The 8,372-nt window shown below is 38.8% G+C and overlaps 1 pseudogene; it reads right to left on the minus strand.

Moving 5' to 3' along the window:
* Nucleotides 1–868: 868 nt before the first annotated feature.
* Nucleotides 869–6,322, minus strand: LOC150055931 (nucleoside diphosphate kinase A-like; annotated as a pseudogene).
* Nucleotides 6,323–8,372: the final 2,050 nt, after the last annotated feature.

The raw sequence follows: 8,372 nt of genomic DNA on the forward strand, positions 1-8,372 counted from the left end.
TCTCCTGTCATTCTATTTTTCACCTCATATTCCCCCAAGTTTCCTAGTTTGATTTTTACATATGTACATTGAGTATTATAACTGTATTTGCCCTCCATTAACTACTGCCTTTCATCTTTCTCCTTTCTCCCATGAATAGAATGAAATGTCACAGAGAGAAACACATTTGAAAATACGTCCTGATACATACTTGACAATGGAATTAATAACCACTAGGGGGAAAAAAAAACATGGTATTATGGCATACTAGGAAGAACTAATAAGATACTATCTAGAAAACAGTAAGCCAGTTCTCAAAAACAAGTAAAAATGTTTTGTTTCCCATGATTTAAGAAATTTTATAAAAAGGAGGCAAAAAGGCCAGTATGATAGTGAATGCCTATAATTCCAGATACTCAGGGGGGAAATCAGGAAGATCATAAGTATAAATCCAACCTGGGTAGCATAGCAAGATCCTGTCTTAAAATAAAAAAAAAAAAAAAGGTAATAGAGCACAGTGGTAGAGTACTTGCCTAAAATATGTCAGGACCAGAGCTCAACTTCCAACAAGCCTTCTTGGGTACGTTTATATAGGTAAGATAAGGGATGTGTTTGAAGATACCATGCTTTTGACAATACAGTGATAGAAACATTCAATAAAAGTCAAAACTGTAACAAAAGACAGGTTTGTACAATAAATTCTTTTTTATTGAGATGAAACATTTTAATCTGATGGCAGCATTTAACACTGTACAGGTAGCACTCAGCTTCAAGAGCATTCTTCTAGGTTATAAGGAAGTTCCAGAAATAACTGAATTTGCTAGTGTGGTCCCTTACCCACGGGAATGGGGGGGAATGGACAGGAAAAGCATCCTAGCCTGTCCTCCTCTCACTCATAAATCCAGTCCTGCACACAGCTCTTGTAATCCACTAGTTCCTCAGGCCAAAACCACAGGCTGATTTCTTTCTCTACACTCTCCATGAAATCGCTGCCACGAATGATGTTCCTGCCAACATGGATGCAGAAGTCTTCACGGATGGTGCCTGGCTTGGAATCTGCAGGTTGGTCTCTCCAAGCATCACTCTGCCTATTTTTACAACATTCAGCCCCTTCCAGACCATGGCAACCACGGGCATTGAGTGCATGTATTTCACCAGGCCTGTAAAGAATGGATGGTCCTTCAGGTCAATGTAGTAGTGTTCCTTGAGAAGATCTTCAGAAGCCTGCGTAAACTTCAAGCCAACGAACAGAATCCTTTCTGCTCAAAATGCTTCATGATTTCTCCCACAAGACCCCACTGGACCCCATCAGGCTTGATAGTGATGAAGGTACAGCTCTGTGCAGGCCATGGTCTCGTTCAAGCTGCCAGGGCTTTACCTGGGGCTGCGGCCATCGACACTGAACTGCACCTTGTATAATGAATTCTTGACTTCATTCTCTCTATATCCCCACTTCATTCTTCTGTCCCTCTTTCCTTGACCCCACCCAATGCTCTTGCAAGTACCCCTCAACTGGTTCTTATTTTGTAGGGCTATGACTTATCTTTTCAAAGAATTACACTAGTGGCACTCTCCATAGTCTATTGTACGTCATTGCATTCATTTCAATCCCTTGTTTACCACCTTGTAGATTTATGGGCACATTCTAGCTACCAAAACTGAGGGAAACCATGCCACCTATATCTCTGTGGATCTGACTTATTTCACTTAATATAATTTTTATATTTCTTTACAAATGGTATAATATTCTTTCTGATGAATAGAATTCTATTGTGCATATATACCACATTTTCTTAATTCATTCATACATTGAGGAGCATCTGTATTGATTCTAAACCTTGGCTGTGCTCAACAATGTTGCAATGAACATAATTATGCTGGTAGGTTTAGTGTGGCCTTGTTTGTGTTCTACTGGATAAATGCCCAGGAGTGGAATTTCGGGGTCATAGGGAAGTTCTGTTTTCTGTTGATTGAGGAAACTCCATACTGCTTTCCAAAAGGTTGAACAAGATTACATACACCAACATATATAATAGAGTTTACTTTGTCACAATCTCACTAGTATTTGTTGTTTGTATTCTTTATATTAACCATTCTAACTTATTTGAAGTGTAATATAAATATTTTGATTTGCATTTCCTTTATGGCCAACATTTTTTCATGTGTATATTGGCAATTCTGACTCCTTCTGAGAAGTCTCAGAAGTCTCTGAAACTCATTAGCCCATCTGTTAATCAGATTGTTGTTTCTTTGAGGGATTTTTTGGGGGGGAGGTAATAAATTTTTAAAGCTCTCTATATATACACATATATGCACATATATTTATGCAGAAATATACATATATATGTATAAATATATTCCACAGAATTGAGATATATAATGAAAACAGTGAGTCAAAGTGGAGTGAAGGTGTTGAAGTTATAACACAAACAGATACACTGTACACATAAACTGTTGTTTAAAAAAGCAAAATAATCAAATATATAACCTAAAATTAGGACAAGTAAGGGAAGATGTGGGTTAGGAGGGTTGGGTGAGAATGATGAAAAGGATGATAGTTGCCAAGATTCACTTTATTCATAAAATGCTTTGGTGAATGACAACTCCAATTTCTAAAAGATAATAAAAATATTTTTTAAAAGAAATATACCATGAAAAGACAAGAGAAAAGCACAGCAAATTTGTTTAAATAAATTTTTATATAGCATATAAACTTTCAGAAATGAAGACTCAAACCCATGGTTTAAACTAGAGTTAAATGAAAAAAAAATGAATGACAACATAGAAGTGTGGTGACACGAAAGGATATGAGTTAATGCTAGTAGAATGGGAATGAAGAGGGGGTTGTCTGTCTAATCAATTGCCTTGGCCTCTCTAGGTAGCAGATCCTCCTCTTAGAAGACCTCTCTGCAATAAGAGTGTCTGAGGGACAGGGAGAGAGTGTCCCTACTAAGTTTTGTAGTTTAAGGAAAAGGAGTTTTAGTTTCTCTAACTTGCCTTGGGGGACAGGAATTCTGATGTCTATGAATGACTTTAGGTGAGAGGTAAGAGGTCAGGGAGACTTTGCATCTGAAGTCCTTCTAGTCATCTTCAGTTCAGCATACTCAATGTACCACGATGACATTCCTGGAGGCTATGTGTTCTGAGCCCCAACAACTGGCAGGTAAAAGGCATAACTCTCTAAGTCACTTCTAATCCCCTGTAGCACTAGTTTCTCACTTCTGTTTGGCCTTCTAAATCAGGATACCTCCTAATTCCAGATAGGTAAGAGTAGGGTTGGTTCCACAAGACAAGAATTGACCATTTACCTCTCTTCTTCCTCTTTTCTCAAACATTTAATTCAGAGGAACACTGGAGATGATCTGAAGAATAATGCAAGTCACAAAAATAGACCTGACTCCATGTCATTTTTTTTTTCAGAAACTGTGGATATGTATTAAACTTAGGTTCGCAATGCTCAGGCCTAGGACAGGATTAATCACTTCAGCTTGCCTAAAGTTCTTATTGTACACAGAAACCAGCTATTTATGAGGGAAAGGAAGTGAACCAAGATAGACAAGGCATTCTCATTCCCATAGTTTAGAAACAGAGGGTCATCAAAGTGAAGCGACTTTCTCAATTCAATCCTGGAATATAATATGACTTATTTACTTTACAGTAAAACCCATTAGCCTTGCCCTAAATCATACTTCTTTTTTGAAGTGCTAAAAGTTCAAAGCTAACCTGTAAGGTTTGGAGGTGTGAAGATTCTGGCCCTTGATACTTCTTCAAGAGGAAAAATATTGGGGCTCCCAGCCATTCTGTCATTGGGTGAAAATGAATTTTAAGTCACCTCTTTTCATTCACATACAATCTAGTTTTACTCTTTCCCCTCAAAACACAGTGGTTGATAAAAAGGAGGTTAGCACATATAGAGAGATTGTATATTTATGTTAGCCAGTGCAAGGAAAGTCATTAGAGGTGTTGGGACTGATATTCTGTTGCGTAGAAATCACTGAAGAGGCATAGTGGTAGAGGGCTTGCCTAGCATGCATGAAGACCTGGGTTTAATTCCTCCATACCACATAAATACACTGTTGGTGGGAGTGCAAACTTGTTCAGCCACTATGGAAGGCAGTATGGCAGTTCCTCAAAAGACTAAACATAGACCTCCCCTATGACCCAGCAACTCCACTACTTGACAATTGTCCAGAAACAAGGACATACTAAATCCACTAGCACAATGATGTTCATTGCAGCACTATTTACCATAGCAAAATATGGACCCAACCCAGACGCCCCTCAGTTGATGAGTGGATCAGCAAGATGTGGTATTTATACACAATGGAATTCTATGCTGCTGTCAGAAAGAATGACATTGCCCCATTTGTAAGGAAATGGAAAGACTTAGAAAAAGTCATATTAAGTGAAGTAAGTCAGACTCAAAGGAACATAGGTTCAATGGTTTCCCTCATTTGTCATAATTAGTAGAAACCTTGGGCTCTCCTAGCAGAGAATCATAATAGAACAAAACCTAGATACATAAGGCCCTATTGTATGATGCTAAACGAAAGGACCTCCAGGATATAGAAACAAAAGCCATATAATGAGTAATTGTTGTCCTTAATGTACTATGTTATCTCTCATCTCTTTTGCTGTCACTTGGTTATCTCATATTGTGACAGTATATCTCCTTGTTATCTGATAGATTGGATATATGCTTATTTGGTTATTTGAAATCGGATAGGGAAGGGGGGAAAACAAGATGAGGGTTGGGGGTGGGGGGAGGGAAATGGGGACCAAGACATGAGAAAGGGTATCAATGTATGTGAAGTAATGCACCTTCTATCTGGTGCATATAATGTAACCCTTCTACTAATTACAATAAAAATATATTAAAATAAATAAATAGAAAAAGCCGGATGTGGTGCTGTGGCTCAAGTGGTAGAGTTCTAGCCTTGAGAAAGTCCAAGGACAGTGTTCAGGCCCTGAGTTCAAGCCCAAGTATTGGGAAAAAAAAGTCACTGAAGATAAAATTTCATCCTTCTTTCTTTTGGACTTTCACAACATCAGTCATTTCTTTGTTAGGGCTCTGATTTCTTACTTCCTGGGTTACTGACACCTTTGTTTAAGTAGCTCTACCTCCTACAAACTGCTTCCTTCATATAATTGAGGTCTGCAGTTTCCCCCCCAACATATTAAACTCCTTGAATTTGTGGACTCTGTCTTAATTATTCTGATGTCTGCCAGGAATTTTTAGAGGAATAGGGATAAAGTTTGGGGAAGGAAGGAAGGAAGGCAGGAAGGAAGGAAGGAAGGAAGGAAGGAAGGAAGGAAGAAAGGAAGGAGGAAGGAAGGAAGGAAGAAAGGAAGGAGGAAGGAAAGAAGGAAGGGAGGGAGGGAGGGAGGGAAGGAAAGGCGAGGAAAGAAGGGAAGGAAGGAAGGAAGGGGAGGGAGAAGGGGAGAAAGGAAGAAGGGATGGAAAGGCAGGAAAGCAAGAGACACTAACTAGAGACTTTCTACCAGATTATACCCTCCCAAAAAAGAGAAAGAGAGAGAAGAACTAGAGAAAAGGAAAAGAGCTGTTTTTTCATATATTTTATTATAATTAATAGAAGGGTTACATTATATTCACCAGATAGAAGGTGCATTACTTCACATATATTGATACCCTTTCTCATGTCATGGTCCCCATTTCCCTTTCCCCACCCCCCAAATAACTTGATTTCCCCCCTACCTTCTCCTATTTCAAATAACCAATTAAGCATATATAAAATATATCAAATAACAAGGTGAATATTGTAACAATGTGAAATAACCAAGGGTCAGCAAAAGAGATGAGAGATGACATAGTACTTAAGGACAACAATCACTCATTATATGGCTTTTGTTTCTTTATCCTGGAGGTCCTTACATTTAGCGTTATGCTATATGGCCTTATTTATCTAGATTTTGTTTTGTTGTGAATCTCTGCTAGGAGATCCCAAGGTTTCTACTGATTATGTCAGATGAGGGAAACCATTGAGCCTAAGTTCCTTTGAGTCTGGCTTACTTCACTTAATATGACTTTTTCTAAGTCTTTCCATTTCCTTACAAATGGGGCAATGTCATTCTTTCTGACAGCAGCATAGAATTCCATTGTGTATAAATACCACATCTTGTTGATCCACTCATCAACTGAGGGGCATCTGGGTTGGGTCCATAGTTTGCTATGGTAAATAATGCTGTAATGAACACTGTTGTACTAGTGGATTTATTATGTCCTTGTTTCTGGATGATTGGGTAAATGCCAAGTAGTGGAGTTGCTGGGTCATAGGGGAGCTCTATGTTTAGTCTTTTGAGGCACTGCCATACTGCCTTCCATAGTGGTTGAACGAGTTTGCACTCCCACCATCAGGGTAGTAGTGATCCCTCCTGTCCATATTCCCTCCATCATCTGTTGTTATTAGATTTCTTGATGCTGGACATTCTAACTGGAGTGAGGTAGAATCTTAAAGTTGTTTTAATTTGCATTTCTCTTATGATAAGAGATGTCAAGCATTTCTTCATGTGTCTATAGGCCATTCTTATTTCTTCTTCAGAGAAGTCTCTTTTTAAGTCTGTGGCCCATCTAAGAGCTGTTGTTTTTCTGAGGATTCTCAAGATCTGTTACAACTTCTCAATCGTATTTTTATGAATTTTTTTGTTCATTCTCCTTCCAACTGTGATAGCTCACTCAACTACTTTAAAATCTGAAATTAGACAATTACTCACTTGCAGTTCCAAAGTACCTCATCAACAAAATGGATGATTCTGTTATGGGGTCAAGAGGAGGGGATTCTACATCCTCCAGGTGGGGATTCCACGTCCCACCAGAGTCCACCACACAGAGACAGTCTCATATAAAAAGGTGAATTTATTGAGGAAGTAGATGGTGAACTGACCGGCCAGGGACACAGTGCAGACTGGGGAGCTGACGCTGTGACCCTGAACAACTCTCACCCTGGGTTTTTAAGGGCAAAACCCATGCGGTCAAACCTGGCCACACACAGGTGGCCAATGGGATACTTACATACACAGAGGGACCATAGTCAGCTCCGGCCACACGCAAGTAGCCAATAGGGTTACAGCCCAGTGTTTGAATTTACCTATCACCTTAGTTGGAGTTGGTGTGCTAATTGGGAAGGTCTCCATACAAAGCAGGCCCACCTCCACCCAAGCAGATATCCCTCCTCATGGGGGGTGGGGAAAAGGTCAAGGTTGCCCCTCCCTGGAAGGGCAAAGGTGGCTGGGCTGTACCATTGTCGACCTTCCACAATGGGGCCGGGGACTCTTAGGCATTCTGGATGGTACCAGTCCCTGCTCCCCTTAACAAGTCCAGGCCCTAAGACCTGATACTTGTGACTTATTCATGAGTTATAACTGCTCTAGAAAAATGGCTCTGCAAGCTGAATCTGATCTACATGTACCACATCAATAGAAAGCGACACCTCCTGATGTAACCATGTTTAAAAGAAAGCAAAGCAGAGAGAAGACTAGTTATTCTTATCCAAAAGTACCTTAAAAATGATTGTTGCTTGCTGTATTTTATAATAAGGACTGTAAGACATTAGGTGACAGGTGTTAAGAACATTGTTCTTGATTTTAGTGGTTTCTACTTGCTCTAAATGTACACAACTCTGAGTTAGATGGTAAATGCTCATAAAGAATTACAATGCTATAATGATCTTCTTGACATCCACTAGGAAGTGTATAAATATGAATTATTGCCATCAAATAAATCACTATAGATTTGCATTGAGATTACTCTATGAACCACTGTTCTGCATATCCAGTGAAGCCCAGAATAAATCCTGTTTTCTTGGAAATGCCACTTTTTGCATTTATGTTACTTATTAAAACAACCAAATGAGTGGCTATTGAGCTAAGACAAACCAAGTGCAAGCCAAACAAGCCAAATTTAATCTAAACAGTTAAAAGAAAACAAAAAAACCTCAACAATCATATGCTGGTAACTAACCTTTAACTAGATACTTTCTACCAGATGATACCCAAATAAAGCAAACATCTTTCTGTAGCCCATTGGATAATTATTTTTTTACTTTACTTCCACAGTCAGCCTGTAAAAAAACATTACACATATTGGTAAGGCCAAATTTAAAATCCTTTTTGTTTTTAGTGCTGCTTGATTAATGAATCCATTACTCAAACTCTGTAAAGTTTACTTTCTCAAAAGAACATGAGTGTATATACATACATACAAATAGCCAGAAAAAGGTTATAAGCATGTGCCATACTCCAAGAATTCAAATCTATTCTCCACCCTTTTATATTGTCAAGCACTTGGAAGCAGAGTATGCATCTCTTTCTTTGTTTAAATGAAGATGATGCAAACAACAGAGGTGTTACAAATGGATTACTTCATTGACAGAGAA

Source organism: Megascapheus bottae, chromosome 13, assembly GCF_031878675.1.
Source record: "Megascapheus bottae isolate mThoBot1 chromosome 13, mThoBot2.hap1, whole genome shotgun sequence".
NCBI classification, from domain to species: Eukaryota; Metazoa; Chordata; class Mammalia; order Rodentia; family Geomyidae; genus Megascapheus; species Megascapheus bottae.